Source organism: Lepus europaeus, chromosome 7 (genome assembly GCF_033115175.1).
Source record: "Lepus europaeus isolate LE1 chromosome 7, mLepTim1.pri, whole genome shotgun sequence".
NCBI classification, from domain to species: domain Eukaryota; kingdom Metazoa; phylum Chordata; class Mammalia; order Lagomorpha; family Leporidae; genus Lepus; species Lepus europaeus.
Genome location: NC_084833.1, coordinates 94,380,646 through 94,404,802, shown reverse-complemented (window position 1 = coordinate 94,404,802; position 24,157 = coordinate 94,380,646). Strand labels below are relative to the sequence as shown.

Below are 24,157 nucleotides of genomic sequence, written 5' to 3'. Positions count from 1 at the left end.
TCTGGTAGTGGGTGAGAAAGAGATCTTATCACAGCAATATTCATTACATGTTACCCTTGAGAGTTAGAATATTATTTGACAGTGACCACATACTGTAATATGATTCCATTTTCCCCACATACAAAGATAAGCAATTGACTTAAGTGTTTAGTGTTCATGGCTTAAAGGCATGCTTTTGAAAATCAGAGTCAAGCACAGAAGGACATATCTGTTTACACTTTGGTATTTGGAAGCAATAAATGCTTTAATGATTAAATACATAAATATATATACACATGCATATGTTACTTAAAAATCATTTTTAGTGTTCTGGAAACTCATATGTGTAGAATTAAAGTATAAGTCTCAAAAATTTCTTCTGACGGACAGACAGCTCCAGAGGACAACCTAGAAACAAGGGCTGAAATTTATAGAAAGCAGAGTTTTTTTTAGTTTAAGAAACAACTTTACCACACTTAATAAAGTCATACTTTAAAATAAGATGACTTATCAAAGACTGGCATGTGGCAGATTATTATTGACGTAATAATTTCCCTCACTTGATGCAAAACCAAAGATTTTTACATTCTATTTACAAAGTTAATCTCAACCATTTTCTGGTATACTGCTAATTGCTTCCTCCAACTTATTTAGAATTTTAGGCATTCTAAGTAACTCAATTTCAATGATCCTGAATATTCAAAATTTCTAAACAGGACTTGAGTTTTGAAACTACATAATAGGAGCATTTTCATTCAAAGGAATTTCTTTATTCACTCAGGAAAAGTTATAAATGGTGCTGACATTCCGAATTAGCTAATTGGCCTTTTTCCTTCTGTTTGCCCTAAGTGCATGTTTGCTTTTTAGTAAATAAAATCCAAAATATCTAAAATTTTGTCCTGAATGATTGTTCTTATTCCCTTGCAAATGTCATTATATAGCCAAATGTAGAGATTTTAATTAAGTATTATTTAATTTGAAGAATATATCTTCAAAGTTTAGGTGTGGTTTATTTTGTTTGAATTTCTGATAGAGATCCAGACAAAGAGCTTTTTGCTCTTCCATTTGCTGTTTTGCTTCCCAAATGCCTGGAAGCTGGGAACACAATCCAGGTCTCCCAAATGAGTGGCAGGAACCAAACTGCTTGAGTGATTCCTGCTACATCCCAGGATCTGTATTAGCAGGAAGCTAGAGTTAGGAGCCAGAGGCAGGAATCAAACCCAGGCATTTGATGTGGGATGTGGGCATCTTAGACTCTAGGCTAAATGCCTTCCTTTAGATGTATTTACAAATGACATTTGATGACACTATGATATTTGATCAAATTTAATATCAAAATAGTTTAGTCACAAGATATTATGCACTTATCAAAAATAACTTCTAAATCCTACACTCATATGCAAATTCAAAAACAACATTGGAATCTAATGCAGCTTCCAACCTAGTATAGAAAGTCCCTCTAGATTCTAATACACAACCTTGACAAATGATATATTTTTCTTTCTATTTTGGGGAAAAATGGTTACTCTCTCCATTTTTTGACAGTTCTATTAGAAAGTTCTTCACAGTGAAGACAATTCTGCCTCCCTGTAATAACTTCCAGTCTTGGAAGCTAGGTTACTATCTCTACATGCCAGATGTCTCATTTTCCTTCATGTTCAAATGCTTAGCATTTTAACATCTTCCACAAAGGCTGGAGTTACACTCTTTCTCCTTGTACAGTTCCTTCACAGAATTTCAGTTCTATCATTTTGGGGGCATTGAGCCTGATCAGCATTGCAATCTGTTTCATGTATGACTCTTGCTTCATTATCCATTCCCAGTGTACTTTGTAACTTAACCAGACATCTAATTCCAGCTTTCATAAATCCCACTCAAGGTAGAGTTCTCTGTGTCTTCCTCTTCCCTCCCCTATCAACATAATCACAAACATTATTTTGCATGTAAAAGCATAATTTTAATAAGTTGTTCATTGGGTATGTTTTTCAGAATTCTATTTTTTGTGCTCCAAAAAGTTACAAAAGATAGAAACAAACCTTGGTAGTTAATGGGAGTGAAATCAGACATGACCCCCTAAAATTTATACAAAAATGTGGCCCTTTAAAGTTCCCCAGAAGTGCTATCTGGCTGCCACATATGCTACCAGAATTTGGGGTGCCATACGATTTCACCATATGCTTATTAATAAATCCCCAATATTAATAAGCCCGAGAGGGTTCTTGCCTAATATTTAAGAGAATTCTAAATACTGGCACAGATAAACAAGGCAGCATGATACATTTTAAGCTTTATTTAGTGTGAGAGGTATCTAGGAAAGTGAAGGCTTTAGTTCAGGTAGGAGAGAGGGGAAAGTCTGGAAACTAGGGTAGCATCCATACCATTCAGAGAGCAGGCCAAAGCCACGTGCAGCAAGCACCTAGAGCTGCTATCCACTGCTTATCACCTACAGCAACGCCGAGGTAGAGCACCTTTTGTGACACTCCCTGCCTTTTTATATATTTTCCACAGGTGAGTGGCTTGTGGCCAGGTGGGCACTCATGTATGGTCAGGTAGAGCCTGATGTCACATGGGGGCGTGGTGAGGGTATCAGGTAGGATGTGAGGTCACACAGGGGTGTGGCGAAGGCGTGGTCTTCCAGCTCACAAACCTGCTCAATTTTAGCCTACTTCAGGAGGACAATTTTCTCACAAATCAATAGACCAGACTAATGGTAATAATAAACTAAACTTAAAGATTCATCTGAATCCAGTTGTTAAGAGCATATTTTCATTTTTTTTAAAAAGGGCCATAGTTAAATAACTCTATGAGTCAGGCAGTTTTGTTCATTTCACCAACTTGGACAACATGCCTAACCATAAAGATCTAACGAGGGCAACAAGTTATGTTATTGGTCTCAAGGGTAATAAGCTTGCTGAAATGACTTAAAGTTTAGTCTTCTGTTAATGAGTATCACTTTGTATGAATATTTCTTTACATGTCTGTCTTCTTCATTTAACAGAAAGTACATATAGTAAGGATCTAAATTCATGATTTCTAGATGCAGCAATTATCACAATGTCTGTCATCTACTTAAGATCCAATAAACTGATATTCAACTGAGCAAATATGTGAAGCAAAAGATAGATGTTATAGTTGTATTGTTATTGAATGGGTTTAAGTTTAATACATCTGTACTTTTGGCAAACTTTTCCTGTACAAAGGAAATTATTTTGTTAGGATTTTATAATTTAGAATGTTACCATATTGTATGTTAGTTATCTGTTAAAATACATGTTAATTATTTTTGCAATATTTTATATCTTGCTTATAGTCAAAGACTGAGAAAATTGCTTTTGATTATTTATACAACTAACTTCAGGGGGTTTATTTTGGTATATGAAAAAGTTAATCAGAAACATTTTTGAGAGCGAAGTTGCATTATACAGTGTATTGTCCACCTTTGGAGAGCATGTACAGTAGATTGGTTGCTTACGGAAAGTAAAATTATAGATTTGAAATAACTTATTCATCCAATTTTTAAGTGCTTTAGAATCATTTATTTTCAGAAGTTTAATGATAATGTTTGTGGGGTTTTTTAAAGCAATAATGGATACAATTATGACTGCAAGTTTCATTATTACACATGCAGCCCTCATTTCTCCTATAAGAGTCTAATTCCTTCAGTGAAGTTCTTCCCACTTGGAAGGGGGAGGAGAGAGCTCTATGTCCTATTAACACAGGAAACTTAACTTCACTTCTCCATTAAAGGAAGGTGGATTTTTGCCATATGCTATGAAAAGTCAAATCAGCATTTTTGCAGGTCCATAGTAACCAGTTAACATGTAGTAAAACATTTCAATCTGTAAAATAATTAATTTATTAAAATGTACCAGAAAAATATATATTGTCTGTATTTCTTGTTATTAGAAATAAAAGCAATAGAGAGAGATGGATTTCAAGACTCGTTTTCTTGCCTCTTCCTTCTCAAATGTCTTGCATTCCTGAGTGGCTCTGTTGGGTCTCAGAACCACTGAGGGTATGATGGTAGAGGTGGGGAGATTCCCAGAAGGGGATTCTGTAGCTGGAACATATCCAGCAATAAAGCCCTTAGAGTGGACAGCCTGTTCTGAGAGGAATAGAGTAACAGCCACACAGTCTTCAGGGGAGTCACAAGTGTGGAGAAACCTCCCATAACTAAGCTAAGAAAGAACAGTCCATGGCCATGACCCACAGATGATAGCAGCAGAAGCTCACCAAAGGCCCAGAGCCAGGAACTGGGCAACCCGCTTCACCAGGCACACTTCCTACCATTTATACCCAGATGTTTCATGGTGTAATCTAATCAATATGAAATACTGAACTACCAAAGGCACCCAAAGTCTGAGAAACAAAGCAGTACCACGATAGATCTTTTTTAATGTTTGCTTTGGACAGATGCCCTCTTTGTTCCAGGCCTTGTAATTTCTCCTTCCTTCCTTCCTTTCTTCCTTCCTTCCTTCCTTTCTTCCTGCCTTCCTTTCTTCCTGCCTTCCTTTCTTCCTGCCTGCCTGCCTTCCTCCCTCCCTTCCGGCAGAGTTAGACAGTAAGAGAGAGAGAGACAGAGAGAAAGGTCTTCCTTTTCCGTTGGTTCACCCCCAAAGTGGCCGCTATGGCCGGCGTGTTGCAGCTGGCATGTTGTGGCCAGCGCACTGCACCGATCCGAAGCCAGGAGCCAGGTGATTCCTCCTGGTCTCCCATGCGGGTGCAGGGCCCAGGCACTTGGGCCATCTTCTACTGCTTTCCCAGGCCACAGCAGAGAGCTGGACTGGAAGAGGAGCAACCGCGACAGAATCCAGCACCCCAACAGGGACTAGAACCCGGAGTACCGGCGCCGCAGGCGGAGGATTAGTCTAGTGAGCCACAGCGCCAGCCTCTCCACTTTCTTGACAGGACTCTTTTCTGCCATGTATTTTTGTTTTCCTATGTGATGAGCTGTGGTTTACTTACTAAATGACCTAGAATCCCAAGTCCTTCTTCCAGACAATGGGCCAGGCTGAACCAGAGCTCCGTTTTAGAAACCCTATCCTTGAAAAATTAACTATGTCTCCATCTCATATGACTGCACAAAGCCAATTGTCTTCTCTGAAATTCTGAAGATCGCTGATGCTCACTCGTTAGTCCTGGACCAGATTTTATTGCTCCAGAATTCCTTCTTTATTACCTCCTATTTTCCCATGTGCCTCTGGTTTTCTGCAGTTGCCTTCAAACATTGACCCATTCTCTTCTTTTTAATGCCCTTGCACAGAAACCTTTAATACAGTGTATTAAAATCCTAAAGGTATCATAGGGAAATGACCTGTCATCAGGTCATTGGGAATGCTTCCAGGAAATCAGAGGTCTCCTCTCTTAGTCAACATTTTTAATACTCACAGACCTCAACCAAGTGACACTTGCCTGTTAAGTCTTCAAGCAGGATGTATACTCACCAATCTGATATATGGAAGTTCTTTGCATAAATTCTGAGCCCCCCTGGACTAGCCACTTTCCTCCTACTACAGGAGGAAAAAGAAACTCCTTAGTGACAGATTTCAATGTCCATTCTTTTAGAAAATAAACTGTGAAAAACCTTTAAAAGAGTAGTTTGTCTCCTTTTCAATCACTGAGTTATGTAACACAACACTAGTCTCTTACACATTGACAACTTAAGTTACAAAATGTATTGTGTCAAAAACTGTTCATAGCAATTTAGCCAGTATACAAATATTAACTGATTTATATGTATATCTATTTTTCAGAGAAAGGAACCCTAAAAAAAGACTCTTTCCACCATAGATCTAAAAAGTTTCAAAATGTTTATTAAATGTTTTCAGGTTTTTCAAGCATAAAAATCATGGAATTTTGAATTAATTTGGCACTAGATCAATCTATATACTAAACATTATTTAAAACTGTAGATTTAATTATTAGACATTTTATAAAAGTCATGTTTTTGCAATAAAGCAGCTTTTTTAAGATTTTTATTTATTTATTTGAGAGGTAGAGTTACAAACAGTGAGAGGGAGAGACAGAGAGAAGTCTTCCACCCACTGGCTCACTCCCCAGATGCCACCGGAGCTGTGCCAATCCAAAGCCAGAAGCCAGGTTCTTCTTCCGGGTCTCCCACACAGGTGCAGGGGCCCAAGCATTTGGGCCATCTTCTACTGCTTTGCCAGGCCATAGCAGAGAGCTGGACTGGAAGAGGAGCAACTGGGACTAGAACCGGTGCCCATATGGGATGCCAGTGCTGCAAGTGGAGGATTAACCTGCTGCGCCACGGGGCCAATTCCAAGTAGCTTTATACTTATTAAATTTTGTAATTTAAAAAAATATAATTTATAAAGCTTAATAAGCCTAAAACATAAGATAGCCAAGTTAATAATGTTCATGAAAAACTTGAGAAATCCATCAGAACTATCAAAATAAAATCTAGGCATAAAAATTAAGGAGATCATCCTATTATTTGTGGTGCTAGATTCTGCTGTACCTGATAAATAATTTTACATTGCTTCTAAGTTCAGGGCTAGTTTAACCTGATTTTATTCTGGTGGTAATTAGTAAATCTTCCACAGGAAGTTAATTACCCTTCCCTAACCCAGCCAAAATGTGTGCTGTAAAATGAGTTTAAAATTTTTAATCAAGAAAAGCCTATCCCTGTGGGCTTTTCAGATTTTAAAATCCAATTAGCTTTAATGATTTTCCTTTTAGAGATTAACCACCCTTTTATGTGGTGAAACATTAATTGGAATTCAAACTATTTATAACTCTTTTTTAAACAAATCGTTTAATGATTCAATTTTTTTTGTTTATTTTACAAACAGTATTCATTTTGAATGTATTCCTAAAGAAGTAAAATATTACCACAATATTCTTCCATTCAAATACAGTTCACATTTCTCTTAGAAGCGCAAATTAATATATACTCTTGTTTCTAAGATTTTTAGGGAAAAACTATTCAATGGTTAAAAATAAAGCATCTACTTGTTTATCAATAAGTGAAATATTGAAAGTCTAACCAATATTTTTAAAAGAGACTGTTAACCATGAGTGTACCATGTTAAGTGGTGGTCCTCTAATGATTTAAAAATAAAATAATCATATGAAGAGTGCCTCAGTTAAAAGTGCCAAATCTAGGACCCCGCCAGTGGAGGCTTTGACTTAATTCTAAACTTCAGGGCTGGGAACCCCCATTTTTTACAGGCAGTGCAAATAATTTTATCTGTGGGGAAGCTGTGGAATGCATTGGGGTGGAGTTTGAGAACCCACCTCTTAGGTCACACTGTGTCTGAATCTCAGTTTTACAATGGAAAATAGTTTATAAGCTTGAGTGAGTTACTTAAACATTCTCTGTTCATTTATTTGTCAGTAAAATTGGACTAAGAGTTGTACCTTCCACAAAAATTATAAGAATTAAATAACGTATGTGACATGCTTGACACAGTGCGTAGCAAATAGGAAATGTTCAACAAATATCTCTCTCCTTTTTTTCCTTGTTTGATGCTTGGACACCATTGTCCTCCAACTTTTCCAAATGCTGCCAAAGCCTCTAGTTTCACAATAAAATAAAACTTTAAATCTGAATAGTACTCACAACTACCTTGGCAGAGGAACCTGATGTGACAAAGCAAAACTTGGTCTAATGCTCAGCTTACTTTTTAGCTCTAAACACTCCCTTATAGGCTCAACTACGAGTGAGTTTCTAATTTGTTAATTTATTCATTCAATGAGCATTTCTTGATCTCTGAGTCTCATAACGATGAGACTATATTAGCTTGGGTGTATAGTGGCAAGAAAACCAGATGTATTCCCTGTTCTCTTGTTATCACTGAGCATTCTGCTGCTTCTGTCACCTCTTGATTTTGCCTGGTTTCTATTGCTAACACTTTCAAATTGGCCTCATTTTATTTCCATGCTCATATCTGCTCTGCTTACATGAGTATCCCTTGTGCTCCTTAACCCACAGCTCTCAAACTCCACAAAGACACATATGACTAAAGCCAGATGAAGAATGAAGCCCAACTTGCCTACTCTCCTGTGAGCAAAGGAGTCAAACAACCAGTTCACAGAGCTCCAGTGTTCTAAAATGGGTAGGTAATCTTAGCAAACTACAGGGAATTTCAAATCTACTGAGTAATTTCTTTTCTTTTCTTTTTTTTTTTTTTTTTTTGGACAGGCAGAGTGGACAGTGAGAGAGAGAGAGAGAGAGAGAAAGGTCTTCCTTTACCGCTGGTTCACCCTCCAATGGCCGCTGCGGCTGGTGCTCTGCAGCCAGCGCACTGCGCTGACCCGAAGCCAGGAGCCAGGTGCTTCTCCTGGTCTCCCATGGGGTGCAGGGCCTAAGCACTTGGGCCATCCTCCACTGCACTCCTGGGCCACAGCAGAGAGCTGGACAGGAAGAGGAGCAACCGGGACTAGAACCCGGTGTGCCGGCGCCGCAGGCGGAAGATTAGCTTATTGACCCACAGTGCTGGCCATCAATAATTTATTTTTCACAACCTGCAATGCAGAAGAATGTATACATTTTCAAATGAATGAAATTCAAAAAGTTTCTTCTCAGCAATCTTTCCTACATTGATATCTGCATTCAACCCTATATAGTGTTTCATTGTCAAAGCCTTATATATTAAACAGAGCACTACTTTAACATAGTTTCACCTGATATATTGAATGAGAATACCATTTCTCATGTGTTTCCCCTTCATAAATATCATCAAAATAATGCAAACTTGAGAGAACATGCAGAGGTCAGCTTATTGATATTAAGAAATAATAAATGAAGATTGTTAGTCATGTAAAAGTTACTTTTGGACAGTGATTCCTTTCATTAATAATTTAAGAGCCTTCTTTGATCCTGAGAATATAACAAGGGAGTGAAGAACACAAATACAAATAGTACAAATTCCAGGTGACCAGGAATATAAAAGGAATTTATACAATGCAGAGTCAGGACCTCAGTAGAGAGGGGACAGTTGAAGGAAAACTACCAGCAATTCTATAAAAGGAGTTATATCAGTAGGTGCTGTAGACAAGAATTTATCAGCCCTTCCCAGCTCAGCCGACACCTCTAGCCAAAAGTGTTTTACATATGGCCAGGGATTATAGAATCTATGTCTTTGGGACAGATTTGTGGGAATAGGAGGTATCTAGATTTAAAGGGTATGTTGAATCCGAAGAAGAAACACTCAAACTAGTGGCTGGGGCCCAGGTTTCATTGTTATAAACTTCCATTCTCATAGTGATCTCTTTGAGCAGAAATGAGAAGGCTGCACGTAAAGACCCTGATGCTTAATAGCAGAAGTATGTTTGATTTCTGACACCTGCTATGCAAGCCTCTTGATTTCTTAAATTGGGGAAAGGTGCAGTTAGTTATCTGTAGAATACAATATCACAGTTTTAATGGACACATTATCTGTAAAATAGCAATATTATACAAAGCAGCTATAGTTACCTGGGAAAAACCAGTTGCCTGCTTCAGACAGGTGCTCATAGGATGGCAGTCACTATGTATATATCAATTACCTACTGCTGCTTAAAAAACTGCCTCAAATTTAGTGACTTAAAGAAATCTTATTGCTCATTATTCTTTTTTTTTTTTTTTGACAGGCAGAGTAAGACAGTGAGAGAGAGAGAGAGAGAGAGAGAGAGAGAAAGGTCTTAAATCTGTTGATACCCTGAACTTTTTCTGCTCATCAGTCCTATTCCCATCACTCAGGAATATCTGTAGGTTTCCCATTCATAAAATTATCAGAATCATCACTTTCTCTGCCCTCACCTTGAACATCATCCTTCTTACAAGGATTATTGTCATAGCATCTTGACTATCCTCTGTGCTTCCACTCTTGTGACACTTTTATAGTCTGTTATTAACACAATAGCCAGTGTATAGGTCAGATCATGTCACTCTTCTGCTCAAAACCTTCCAATAGCTACAAATTTCTCTAAGAACAAAAAGTCACTGAACCCATTTTCTTCTTCAGTCTCTGACCTCCTCTCTTCCCATCCTCCCCCTCTCTCAATCAGCACAGGCAGTCCCTCCCAAGGGCTTTAGCACCGGCTATTGCCTTTGCTTGAAATGCTCTTCCCCTAGATTTCCACACTGATATATTTCCTCCTGCCAGTCGACAAAGCTCAGATTAGATGTCACCTTCTCCATGATTCTTACCTGATCATCCTATTTAAACCTGCAACCATCCCTGTAGCTCTGGAACCCCAGCCCCCACATTCTGCTGATCCGATGGCAGGAGCCAGGTGCTTCTTCTGGTCTCCCATGTGGGTGCAGGGCCCAAGCACTTGGGCCATCCTCCACTGCACTCCCTGGCCACAGCAGAGAGCTGGCCTGGAAGAGGGGCAACAGGGATAGAATCCGGCGCCCCGACCGGGACTAGAACCCAGTGTGCTGGCGCTGCAAGGCGAAGGATTAGCCTAGTGAGCCGTGGCACCGGCCCCAAATCATTATTCCTTTACTCTTCATTCTTATCAATAGGAATTTGGTACAGGAAGCCAGAGGGCCCTACCACTAAGCTATTTTACCATCTTAGTGATTCCATTTCTTTCTCTGAAAAATACAAATATTGTTAGTGTCTTCATTATTGGGTCAATGTGAGAATTCAATGTGTTAACATATACAGAATCCTTTGGATAGTGCCAGGCTCATATTAGCACTACATAAGTGTTAGTGTTTTATACACATACACACACACAACAACAACACCACAAAGGATTCGTTTTTAGTATACTGCTTTTAACATAGGATGCATATTTAAATGTATAGAGAATACTGTAAAGTACAATTTTATAAGAGTACCTTTACTCAGTGATCTAACAAGCTTTAAATTTAATATTAAAAATTAATGTTTATATTATACATGATACCTCTGTCCTTATTTCATCCCAAGATTTCTAAGATTCCTGAGAAGAAAAACTGCCCCAACTAAAATTGCAGAGGTCTCAAAATACCTAATATAGCACAGTCTATCCTGTGGATGCTTAATGAATGTTTAATGGTAATATTTCAAAAACAATATTTACTGTTTTGTTCTTGTATCTTTTGGTAGAGGAAATTGCATTTTTGACTATCTTCTTTTAAACATCAGAGACTGAGTCCAAATTGTATTTGCAAGGTTAAATCTATTTAAAACCAAGGACTCATTTAGCCTTTCGTCTGAACATTTTATCCCTTGACGATTAAATGCATTCATTAAAAACAACATAGATTTGTAGCTCTGCTGTTTCATAGCTTAATGGATTTTTGTTTGATTACTGTATTGATTTAATTTTAAAGATGCAAATATATGTGGCCTACTTGCTGAAATGTTTTTTCTTAAATGGAATAAAATTCAGGGCACTCTTTTTTTTTAACCACCACCCCCCCCCCTTTCCATCCTTATTCCTTTAACAACATTAGAAATGCAAATCAAAGAAGGATCATATTTTACCTAGGCTGAATTGGCATGGTCATATGATACTCTCAAAGCAAGCCTCACCACAGAAATGAACTCTGACTTGATGTAGGAGGTAACTTCATACAGACCAGCAGGTACAGAAGGAAGGAGTGTCAGTAGAAAATCATTTACAAATAGTCCAGATCTTTAGATTGGATATCTCAAGAGGCTTTGAGAGAGTGATTACACCTAATGATAATTCCAACATTAAGAAAGCTAAGAAGGGCCGGCGCTGTGGCATAGTGGGTAAAACTGCTGCCTGCAGTGCTGGCATCCCATATGGGCACCAGTTCTAGCTGCTCCACTTCCAATCCAGCTCTCTGCTGTGGCCTGGGAAAGCAGCAGAAGATGGCCCAAGTCCTTGGGCCCTTGCACCCATGTGGGAGATCCGGAAGAAACTCCTGGCTCTTGGCTTCTGGTCAGTGCAGCTCCGGCCGTTGCGGCCAGCTGCGGAGTGAACCAGCAGATGGAAGACCTCTCTCTCTCCCTCTCCCTCTCTCTGCCTCTCCTCTCCCTGAGTAACAATGACTTTCAAATAAATAAATAAAACCTTTAAAAAAAAAGAGTCTCAAAAAAAGTGTGTTGTGTGTTTGTTGGGTAGGGTAGAGGAAACAGTAATTGTTACCCTCACCTCTGGGACTGATATCTTTCATAGCATTCTAATGGTGGGCAAGTCAGGGAGCTGGGCTGGAGGCAAGATTCAAGTTTCTACCAAACAAGCTCAAGGGAAATATATCTAGAAAAAAATGGATGATAAGAAACCCTGAAATATAAAGCCATCCCTTCTGGAGCTTCTGGTGAAGAGAGGGTCGACCTTTGACCCAGTAAGAGCAATAACAGGTGTGGGATTAAGGCTGACAATCAAGATGATAGAAGTGACAAAGCTGATATTAGCTGCACAGGCAGCAAGGTAACCAGTCCTACCTCTAAGATAGATACTGAAGTGATAAATTCCAATTATAATTCTGAGACATAAAGAATAATAATAGGTACTTCATATACATTTATATTTAACCATAACTATAATAATCTAGATGTAACGATCTCCATATTATGAGTTAACAGATTAGTAAACTGAAATTTAGATGATTATATACTTTGCCCAAGTAAGGACTATTTTTTTGAAACCACGTTGCATCTCTATGAATTTTTTTATTAACCAGATTATTAACTTGACTGAAATACTCAATACCAAGAAACCATAGTTGGTAGTAGCACAGTTTCGCAACTTCATTTGGTCAGTGTTTTATATTTTATTAATAGAAGAAATACACAGTTAGTCTTTGTTAACCATTATAAGGTTATTATTGCCAGGGATTATAATTGAAAAATGAGCCCTTTCTTCATTAACTAGAATGTCTCAAAGTTTGAGAGTGATTGAACTACATTATTGACCCACTCTGCACATTAAGAGTCTCTCAGCTGATAGTAAATTAAAGTATGCTGGCTCAGTAGAAATAAAAACAAACATCCAGTATAATTTTACTGCTCTTTTTATTTCTCCTTTGCTTTTCTATTACATAGAGAAGCAGATTGATTTTTATTTCCTCTTCCAAATTACCTTACTCAAGAAACAATGAACCATGGAATTCCTTTAAGTATTTGTGATTTGTTCAAATGATTGGAAAATCATCTTGATAATTTAAATAGGTAATGATTCTTTCCAATCATATGGGATTTAAATGCAAAATATATTTGGAATGAAAAATGTCAGCAATTTCTTAAGAGATTATTAGGAAACAAAAATTTGGTGATTTCTATGTTTAATAAAAGACATTCTACCCCAATTTGAAATCTGCCTCAGAGTCTGTAAAGGAATATAGCCCTAATCTCAACAACAAGAATGAAAAAAAACTAATTAATACATATGATTGTAGGCATGCATTTTTTTAAGATTTATTTATTTATTTGAAAGGCGAGCCACCGAGAGGCAAAGGCAGAGAGAGAGAGAGAGAGAGAGTCTTCCATCCACAATGGCCAGAGCTTCCTCTGAGTCTCTCACAAAGGTGGGAGACTTGGGCCATCCTCTACTGCTCTCCCAGGCCATAGCAGAAAGCTGGATCAGAAGTGGAGCATGTCCATATGGGATGCCGGCACTGCAGGCGGCAGCCTTACCCTCTACACCACAGAGCTGGCCTGGTCATGCATATTAATATCTAAAATGTATCTATCTGGGACCAGCATTCTGACAAAGCAAGTTAAGCTACCGCCTGCAGCACTGACATCCCACATGAATGCTGCTTCCAGTCTTGGTTGCTCCACTTCCAATCTAGCACCTAGGAAAGTAGTAGAAGATGGCCTATGCATGGGAGACTCAGAAGCAGCTCCTGGTTCCTGGCTCCTGGCATCTGCCTGGCCCAGCTCTGGAGGTTGCAGGCATTTGGGGAGTGAGCCAGCGGATAGAAGACCTTTCTCTGTCTCTCCCTATCTCTCTTTTTGTCACTCTGCCTTTTTAAAAAATGTATATATCTGATTAAGTTTCTAATTCAGCCATGACTGAATTTTGGACTGCTTTTTGTAATCAAGTTGATTGAATTGTGCAGAGAAATGGACAGAATATACTTTTTACATAGCCTCTGTTATGAATCCTTGTGTCACTGTGATCCTGACGGCAACATCAGATCTCCTAGTCTTCCTGCTTACCCCCTCAGATCTGCTATTCTTTCTGCTGTTCCTTCACCATTTCCTACATAGACCCCTCCTCCTGTAGCTCCTCCTGTAATATCCCTGAGAGTTTTGTTTTGTTTTTTCTGCTTGCCAGGTAGTTTCCACTGTCCTGTCTACTCTTCTGATCAACTCTCAATGCTTGTTCAAAATACTATAACCTACCTTCTTGCCAAAAAGACAAGAACTCATCATTCATTAGACTGTATCCCAACCCGAAGACAAGGAAACTCCACCATCCTCCTTTTGGCTTCTCCCCTAAGCAAACTATTGCTTAAAATTCCAGATAAAAGGGATAGACAGGAGATAAACAGCTGAGTTGCTGGCATGAGAACAAAAATAGAAATTACCTGGTAAGGTCTCACAACTCATAAATGAGATGTTCATAGGAAAAGAACAATAGGAAGCAAGATAATGGATTCTGGAGGAAGAGGCTGACAAGATAGGCTCTACGCAGGGCCAGCCCTATGGCACAGCAGGTGAAAGCTGCAGCATGCAGCCTTGCCATCCCATATGGGTGACAGTTGAAATCCCACCTGCTCCACTTTTGATCCAGCTCCGTGCTAATGTGCCTGGGAAAGCAGCAGAGGATGGCACAAGTGCTTGGGCACCTGTACCATATAGGAGACCTGAAAGAAGCTCCTGGCTCCTGGTCCCTGGCTTCAACCTGGCCTAGCCTTAGTCATTGCTGCCACAATCTCTCTCTCTCTCTCTCTCTCTCTCTCTCTGCCTCTGCTTCTCCCTCTCTGTCACTTTGCCTTTCAAATAAAATAAATCTCAAAAAAAAAAATGATAGGACCTATGCTACAAAATTAACATTTTGGTAGTGCTCAAGGAGATAAGATTGGAACAGAGATTATCTGGGGGGATCATGTATTATAGCCAAAAGATGTTGAGAAGCTGAACACAGGTGTTGGGATAGAAAAGTCTTAATAGAGCACACATACTCTCAGAAGAAGGAAAATAAAGATTGATTCAATATAGGCGTAAAGGAGATGCCGTACAACCAGTTATATCAGAATGTTGATCCTTGTTTTCATTTGATCTGTGGAAAAACTCTAAATGGATTAGTTTATGTTGAATCAAATGACCTTAATATCCTTGCTTCCTGGCAGAAGTAGTGCCTCATGCTTTTGAAAAGTGCTTTGAAATAACAATTATTATTTTAGTCAGTGATGCTGCAAAACCATTTTGTTCTCTATGTAAAACAAAAAAAAATGCTCAGATTTCTTTATGGCATAATTTAAAATAATGTCCGAAGTCCACATGCATCAATGGAAACAAGTGTAATCAAATGGCCAACGGAGAGTGCTAAGTGATGTGCGGCCTAGCAATTGCCCTCAACAGCACACTGTTGCATTTTGGCAATTAACTACAAAGCAAGGCTTGGATTTCTGCATTTGTGCATAATTTCTTCTTCTTTTTGTCTTTCTCAAAGTGCTTGAAGTTATACCTTTTAATTTTGGAATTTTTTTTGTAATCATTGTTGCTTTGTTTTCTAAGATACCTCACTATAATTTTATATATTTACATTCGTTATGGTTTTTAGGAAGGAAAAGACACAGTAAATACATTTGAATTAAATAACAATAAAAATATTTCTACTTAGAGATGCATTTGTTCTAAAACCCTGGCATTCCTACATAGAGTAAGCTATAAAACCTTTAAAAATGCTCTCAGAACAGAGCAGAAATAGACACCATGTGAACAAGTAGTAGCTTATACAGGGAGCGACTGTGGCAAGAATCTGAATTAGAAGTCAATTTCAAGATAAGTTCAAGACAAATGTAGGACTTACACATTTGTAAGTCAATGATATAGGTCATGGGGTATAAACTCCATGAAAACTGGGGACTTGTTTGTTTACAGGGTAGGCCTTCAATAAATTTTGTTGAATAAATAAATGTGGTAACCAAAAGAAATAAACAACAGATTAATTATAGTAGACTTCATTAACAGAAGTGTAAAATTTAGAATAAGAAAAATGATGGTTTGGTTATTCTGCCATGAGATTACATTGATGATATTACTGTCATATCTAGAATATCACATACTACATTTTATCTTTTATTTTTAATCATTTTCAACTATTTGAAAGGCAGAGCAACAGGGACAAATTGGGAGCGAGAGACAGAGACAAACAAAAACATCTTCTTTCCATCTGTTCACGCCCAAAATGCCCACGACAGATCAATCTGGGCTAGGCTGAAACCAGAAGTCCAGAACTCCATCCGGTTTCCCACGTAGGTGGCAGGGGCCCAAGCAATTGAGTCATCATTTGCTGCCTCCCGGGATGTATTAACAAGAATCTGGGGTCAGCATTGTGCTACTGTCACTTGTAAAGCCAGCATCCCATATGGGCGCTGGTTTGTGTCCTGGCTCCTGCACTTCCAATACAACTCCCTATTAATGCATCTGGGACAGCAGCCAAAGATGGCCCAAGTGTTTGAGCCCCTGTACCCACATGGGAGACTTGGAAGAAGCTCCAGGCTACTGGCTTGGGCCTGGCCCAGCGCTTGCCCATTGCAGCCATTTGGAGAGTGGACTAGAGAACAGAAGATCATGCTCTGTTTCTCTCTCTGGCTCTCTCTCTCTCTCTCTCTCTCTCTCTGTAACTCTGCCTCTCAAATAAATAAATACATTTTTAGAAAAGAAAAAAAATAAATAAAAAACCCAGGAAGTTGGGTCAGTAGTGGAACAGCAAAAACTGGCATTTCCTTATGGGATATGTGCAGTTTAACCCAAAGCGCCCTCCGCATATATTTCATTTTATTTTATTTATTTATTTTTGACAGGCAGAGTGAACAGTGAGACAGAGATAGAGAGAAAGGTCTTCCTTTTCCGTTGGTTCACCCCCCCTGTGGCCGCTGCGGCCGGCGCGCTATGGCCAGCGCACCGTGCTGATCCGAAGCCAGGAGCCGGTTGCTTCTCCTGGTCTCCCATGCAGGTGCAGGGCCCAAGCACTTGGGCCATCCTCCATTGCACTCCCAGGCCACAGCAGAGAGCTGGCCTGGAAGAGGGGCAACCGGGATAGAATCCGGCGCCCCAACCGGGACTAGAACCTGGTGTGCCGGCGCCGCAAGGCGGAGGATTAGCCTATTGAGCTACAGTGGCGCCATTTTTTTCATTTTAAAAAACACAGAACACTAGAAGGACCATTGCAAAGAGCCTTGAAGTCCTATTATGAGGATAATTTTTTAAAAAATGAAAAAATTTAGGTATAAAAGTTAGTGGTGCTGGGGAGATGGGATTCAAATACTCAATTATTTGAACTAGATCACCTATTAAAACCCTTCCACTCCTGTGAGTCAGTGGTTCCTGACTTAATCTTTGGGACATCTGTTGTCAGTTTTCTGTGGAGTTTTTGGAAAAATAAAGCATATAAATCACACCAAAATCACATTATATTTACCTGGAAGGGTAACTCTAAAATGAAGATTAGATTTAACAACTGTTACGTATATGAAGTGGGATAATGGCATTAGTTTCCCTTATCTTCTAGAGGTACATTTGAAGTATTTATAGATGAAATGAAAAGTGAAAGTTCAGAACAAATTGTCCCAAGAAAAATAATCATTTTATAATGAGCCACACATAATGAATGAGACCATCACCTGGGAATCATTCTTTCTTTATTTTTTGATTATTTTTTTCCACCTCGCTTCTGCTCTTTCTTATAGCTTTTCATGTTATTATACAAAGAAGGCTTACAAGAGAATTATTATGCACTACTCCTTTTTTTAAGATTTATTTATTTACTTGAAAGGCAGAGTTACAGAGAGGCAGAGGCAGGGAGAAAGAGAGAGAGAGAGAGACAGACAGAGAGAGACAGAGAGAGGAGAGGAGAGGTCTTTCATCTACTGGTTCACTCCCCAAATGGCTACAATGGCTGGAACTTCACCGATCCAAAGCCAGGAATCAGGACCTTCTTCTGGGTCTCCTGTGTGGGTGCAGGGGCCCAAGGACTTGGGCCATCTACTGCTTTCCCAGGCCATAGCAGAGAGCTGGATCAGAAGTGGAGCAGCTGGAACTTGAACCAGCGCTCATATGGGATGACATCCCTGCAGGTGGCGGCTTTACCTGCTATGCCTGCTATGCCACAGCGCTGGCCCCCCTTATGCACTATTCTTAAAATTTGGTCTCCTACTTGCCTTAGAGATATTCTAAAACCAATGGCTAATTCTTTATTCCTAAGGATCTATTTAAAATATTTTAATTTTCAGATAGATTAGGTATAAGTTTGAGTCATCTACTAAACGAGTTCTTCAGGGTTAGTAAAACGTCATGCTCATGAACTCAAACTAGAACATCATGAGTTCACTCAGAATCTGATTTCACAAAATGCTTGACTATACAGTAAAGTTTCTCCATGCATTTGCTTTTGAAGATCACTGAAATTCCCAACGTTTTTCAAAGCTGAAACTGTTAATATTGAATCATCTGTGTTAGTTTAATCTGGTGTGGTTTTAGATTACTGTTAACTTATTTATATATTTGTAAAATCTTAACTTTTGCTTTTTTTGTCATTTAGTTTTAGCCTCTCAATAGTTTTTGGTACCTCTTTAATACTACTGGAGTTCTTTTGCTCACTCAAAAGTAAAGGTAAACATAGTGGGAGAGCTAAAAGATATTAACTCAAAATTTTCTTTTTACAGATGTATTTATTTATTTATTAGAAAGTCATATTTACAGAGAGAGAGGGAGAGACAGAGAGAGACAGACCTTCCATTCATTAGTTCACTCCCCAGATGGCCACAATGTCTAGGGCTTGGGCCACACTGAAGCCAGGAGCTTCATTCAGGTCTCCCACATGGGTGCAGGGGCCCAAGCACTTGAGCCACTTTCCATTGCTTTCCCAGGCCATTAGCAGGAAGCTGCAAGAGAAGTGGAGCAGCCAGGACTCAAACTAGAGCCCATATGGGTGCTTGATTGCAGGCAGCAGCTTTACTCACTATGACACAATACCAGACCCTTTAACCCAAAGTATATGTGCCAAATCAGAAGTATTTAAGAACCGTGCTCTTTGTAAGCTCATTTCCCTATGTAGCTGTTGAAGTTGCATCAGTTTCCTATTGCTGCTGCAACAAATGAACACAAACTTGGTGGTTTAAAATAATACTTTTTTTTTGTCTTTTACTTCTGAAGGTCAGAATTCCAAAACTTGAACTCCTGTGTTAAAATTAGTTTGCTTAGTATTTCCAGCTTCTATAGACTGGCTTTGTTTCTTACTAAGCTCTTTTCGAGTCCAGCAATGGCTCATTGAGCCTTATCATGTTGACATCACTCTGACACTCACTTTTCTTCTACCTCTTTTACTGAGAGGTATCTTTATCATCAAATGGAACCCTCTATTGAATAATTGAGGATAATTTTCCCATTTCAAGATTCTTAATCACATATGCAAAGTCTGTTCTGCAATGTAAGGTAACATGGTCATACATTTTTGGAAACTGGAACATTGGTATCATTTTGAGGGAATTTTATCTTACTTATTACAATATAATCACATTACTGGTGCCATAGGAATATTTACTTTTGCCAGAGCTATGATTTTTTTATGGATAGAGATAAGCTCCTGAAACCCTGAATTAGAAGTGGAAGTTAATTTTGAGTAATTTAAATGATTATGAAAGGAGTTTAGAATTATGAAAACATTACAGGGCCCGTGCTGTGGCGTAGCAGGTAAAGCTGCCGTCTACAGTGCCGGCATCCCATATGGGTGCCTGTTCGAGTCTCGGCTGCTCCACTTCTGAGTCAGCTCTCTGTATGGCCTGGGAAAGCAGTCGAAGATGGCATTAGTCCTTGGGCCCCTGCACCCGCATGGGAGATCCAGAAGAAGCTCCTGGCTCCTGGCTCCTGGCTCCAGATCGGTGCAGCTCCAGCCATTGCGGCCAACTGGGGAGTGAACCAGCGGATGAAGACACCTCTCTCTCTGCCTTTCCTCTCTCTGTGTAACTCTGACTTTCAAATAAATAAATAAATCTTAAAAAAAGAAAATATTACTATTATTTTTACAGTCCAGGCACAATTTGCATAATATGTTTTTATGCTAGTCAACATAGAAATTTGCGCACCATTTGGCATATTGTTTCTACAGAATAAATGCATCTTAATCTCCCAAAATCCACCTCCCAAATGAACTGAAAATACTTGCCATTTCTAATGTAAACTCTGTTTTTAAAAAAATGACCCATTAGGCATTGCTGCCAATTTACACATTACCTTGAATTTGACATTTCAGTTACCTGTCAAGAGTCTCCAACTAAAACAAAGAATATTTTTATGGAAGCTCATTAATTCAACTAATATTAATTATGACTTATGATGTGCCAGTTAGTTTCAAAGCTGAAAGTGAGCATTAGCACTATCCTCTTTAGGTGTAAGTTAGGAGGGATAATTATGTGAAGAGAGATAGGTACAAAATAATGTCACTAGTAAGCTGTGTGGTAGGGAAGGTCTTGATGAGATACATAATGAGATGTTTTGTCAGTGAGAAAAGGAGACTGCTGGGGAATAAAAGACAATCAGAAGGACCAAAATAAACTATTTCCTGCTTTCATGATTTTGTTAAGGGCCAGCACAGTTGCCTGGCAGGCATGAATCCTCAAGCGATACTGCTTAAGAAGAACTTTTTCCCATTTCAATATGGCAGAATTCCTTATTTTCAGAATCTCAGAGAAAATGGCTTGAAATAGTGTGAAATGACAATACAGACATGTCTGAGACTACCTGCTTCAATTTCCCTGGCTGTAAGTAAGAAGAATAGTTGTTGGGACAGAAACGAGAATTTCTATTTCCCTTATAGCTGTGTGTGTGTGTGTGTACTGAGTTTCTTATTAAATGATGGACAGTGAAACAAATTGCTTTCATCTCCTGAAGGGTTTCTTTCTTTCTTAAATGATTTTGAACTTTTTCTTACATTTGAGTACCCATACAGATAAGCACATTTGAAAAACTGACCAGAATGGAATAGTAAACATACTTAATAAAGCAACTGACTATCACTATGGCAACATTGGGTGTGTGTGACATTTAGTCTTTCCATTCTTTCCATTATTCTCTGTTGCTATAGTAATCAAAACCTGGATTCTGACACCATTTCCAAATTCTATTAAAATAAAACCTTTCTCATCCTCCAAGAAGGATGGAGGGATTTATTCTTAATGTACAAAATGTAGTGAGCACTAAGACACAAATGATATAAAACATGCCTTGCTGCACTTCAAACTGAAAAACGTGCCTAAAAAGTAGAAAAATAGAGAGAGAAAAATTCAGAAAGAACAATTGTAATTTCTTTGTCATTGAAAAATTCAACCTTTTAAGTACATATAAAAATTGCTTTGTGACATTTTAAATTTAACATCCAACACTAATATATAAAGAAGAGAATCATTTTTTGGTTTTTTTAGGATAAAATAACTGCAGCTAAAAGCCAAAAAAATCTTTAAAAATTACTTTGCTTTTAAAGGACTTTCAAATTTATGACTAAGAAGTTAATGTTTTTACATTATTATTAAATCATTATATGAAATGGTAGGAACATATTTCAGCTTCACATTTTTTACTGATGAAGAACAACCACATAGATATTAGACAGTATAGTCAGGGAGAGAGTAATAAGAAAGTAGCATAGGGGCTGGTGCTGTGGCATATTAGGCTAAGCCTCCACCTGTGGCGCTGGCATCCTGTATGAGCACTGGTTTGCTCCCCAGCTGCTCCTCTTCTGATCCAGCTCTCTGCTGATGGCTTGGCAAAGGAGTAGAGGATGACCCAAGTCCTTGGGCCCCTGCACCCATGTGGGAGACCCGGAAGAAGCTCCTGGATCCTAGTTTCAGATCAGCGCAGCTCTGCCCTTTGTAGCCATTTGGGGAGTGAACCAGTGGATGGAAGACTTTTCTCTCTCTCCATCTCTCCCTGTCTGTAATTGTGCCTCACAAATAAATAAATAAATAAATCTTAAAAATAGAGAAAGTAGTTTAGAAGAATAAAGGGAAATTAAAAAGAAAAGTTAGCAATAATGCAGTAGAGGTAGAGGTAGTATAAGAAGACAGAAAAAAAAACTATGGGCCGGCGCCGTGGCTCACTTGGCTAATCCTCTGTCTGCGGCACCGGCATCCCATATGGGCAATGGGTTTTAGTCCTGGTTGCTCCTCTTCCAGTCCAGCTCTCTGCTGTGACCCGGGAAGGCAGTGAAGGATGGCCCAATTCTTGGGCGCCTGCACCCACATGGGAGACCAGAAGGAAGCACCTGGCTGCTGGCTTTGGATCCGCGCAGTGCTGCCATAGCGGCCATTTGGGGGGTGAACCAGCGGAGGGAAGACCTTTCTCTTTCTCTCTCTCTCACTGTCTAACTCTACCTGTCAAATAAATAAAAATTAAAAAAAATGAAAAACTAGGAAGAAGGCTCTGAAAGAAGAACGAATGAAAAATCCTGAGAGGGATGTTTTGGTGCTATATGATTTATTAACATATTATCAATTTTTTTTAAATTAGGTAGCTTTAAAAATTTTGAAGTAGCTGGGGGCCGGCGCCATGGCTCACTTGGTTAATCCTCCCTGCGGCACCGGCATCCCATATGGGCTCCAGGTTCTAGTCCCGGGTGCTCCTCTTCCAGTCCAGCTCTCTGCTGTGGCCCAGGAAGGCAGTGGAGGATGGCCCAGGTGCTTGGGCCCCTGCACCCACATGGGAGGCCAGGAGGAAGAACCTGGCTCTTGGCTTCAGATCGGCATATTTCTGGCCGTAGCGGCCATTTGGGGGGTGAACCAATGGAAGGAAGACCTCTCTCTCTCTCTCACTGTCTAACTCTATCTGTCAAATAAAGAAAAAAAATTTTTTGAAGTAGTTAAGTAAAAAAAGATGAGTTTTCCTGGTAAAATCAGGATCTCATTTACATTTGTGGTTTTTTTAATTATATATTGATCATAATCTCTTTATTCCCAACAGATATATAATATGGTTAGGAAAAAATATAGAACTTTACCTAAAAACAACAGAGGCTGTGATGTCTAGGTGTCCATGGAAATTGGTAAAGAAATGAAGTAAAAGCAATAGGTTACATGGGATAAAAACAGTTTTCAATGAGCTGCTAAATAATGATGACTAAGGCTACTGTATAAAGCAACTACATGACCATTGTTTATTCCACAGCCTAAAATATCAATTTATACAAGGTCTGTGGTAGGTACTGTAGAAAAAAATAAAGACAAATAACAAAAGCCCTGCCTTCAAAGAGTTATCAACACAGTCCAAAAAAAATGTTAGGAAAGAGATAGTGGATTGTGAGGATAGCTTTGTTGTCCTCCAACCATAACCTTGCAAACCTTTTGGCCAACATATTTAAAGCAACCTTCCTGAAGGAATGGATTGCATCCATTTTGAGAGATGGTACATAATGACATTCTTTAAAGAATTATCTAATTATTTGAAAGGCAGAGTAACAAAGATAAAGGGAGAAACAGAGATATCTTCTATCTGCTAGTCCACTTCCCAAATGCATTTAATATATTACCCTAATCTAGTTATGTGAAATATTATAATTTCCACTTAAAATCAACATAAAAATTATCAATGAGATTTATTATAAATAAATCTTGAAATCCTCTGCATATGTTATATTTATAGTACATCTCAATTCAGGCACTATTTTTTAAAAAATCAGAAATATTTAATTTGTATTTAGATTACAAAATATGTACAGTACAATATTGCTTTGTTACATAACCCAGCAATCCCAATAAACAAGAAGAGATTCTTTTTCCACAATGTTCATTGCTGCATTAGTTACAATAGCTAAGACATGGAATCAATGAAGGTGTCCCTTACCAAATTCATGGATAAATAAAATATGGTATATATGTACAGTGGAATATTACTGATCCATAAACAAGAATGAAATCTTGTCTTCTGCAACCAAATGTATGGAAGTGGAGAACATCATGTTAAGAAAATAGCCAAAGAATAAATCTTTAAAAAAAGGAGGGGGGGGCAGCACTGTGGCGCAGCAGGTTAACACCCTGGCCTGAAGCGCCGGCATCCCATATGGGTGCAGTTTTAGTCCCAGCTGTTCCTCTTCTGATCCA

The 24,157-nt window shown here is 38.8% G+C and overlaps 1 long non-coding RNA gene across 2 annotated transcripts in view; it reads right to left on the bottom strand.

The window, feature by feature from the left end:
- Window positions 1-278: 278 nt before the first annotated feature.
- Window positions 279-24,157, bottom strand: part of LOC133763385 (uncharacterized) — a 28,125-nt gene continuing 4,246 nt past the window's right edge. Inside the window, exons 3-4 of one of the 2 annotated variants that reach the window (XR_009866404.1) lie at window positions 5,424-5,489; window positions 279-400 (exon numbers count right to left, since the gene is read on the bottom strand). This is a non-coding gene — a long non-coding RNA (uncharacterized LOC133763385). The remainder of the gene's footprint in view (window positions 401-5,423; window positions 5,490-24,157) is intronic. The other variant, XR_009866405.1, reaches the window with a different exon arrangement.